We start from the raw sequence: 256 nt of genomic DNA on the forward strand, positions 1-256 counted from the left end.
AGTATTGATTAAAACTATGCCTTCCATGAAAATAATATAAACGTGTTATAAATTAAGCATTGAAATGATCATCCACTTCTTTACCAAACTCAAGCACTATGATCATCCACTCCTTTACCAACTCAAGCACTATGATCATCTACTCATCAAGCACTATGATCACCCACTCATTTACCAAATTAAGCATCATCTTTGTTATTTTATGTATTGTTGTTCACTATAAATACCATCACTCATCTCACTCTTTTGTACACCA

The sequence above is a fragment of the Brassica oleracea genome, chromosome C3, assembly GCF_000695525.1.
Source record: "Brassica oleracea var. oleracea cultivar TO1000 chromosome C3, BOL, whole genome shotgun sequence".
NCBI classification, from domain to species: domain Eukaryota; kingdom Viridiplantae; phylum Streptophyta; class Magnoliopsida; order Brassicales; family Brassicaceae; genus Brassica; species Brassica oleracea.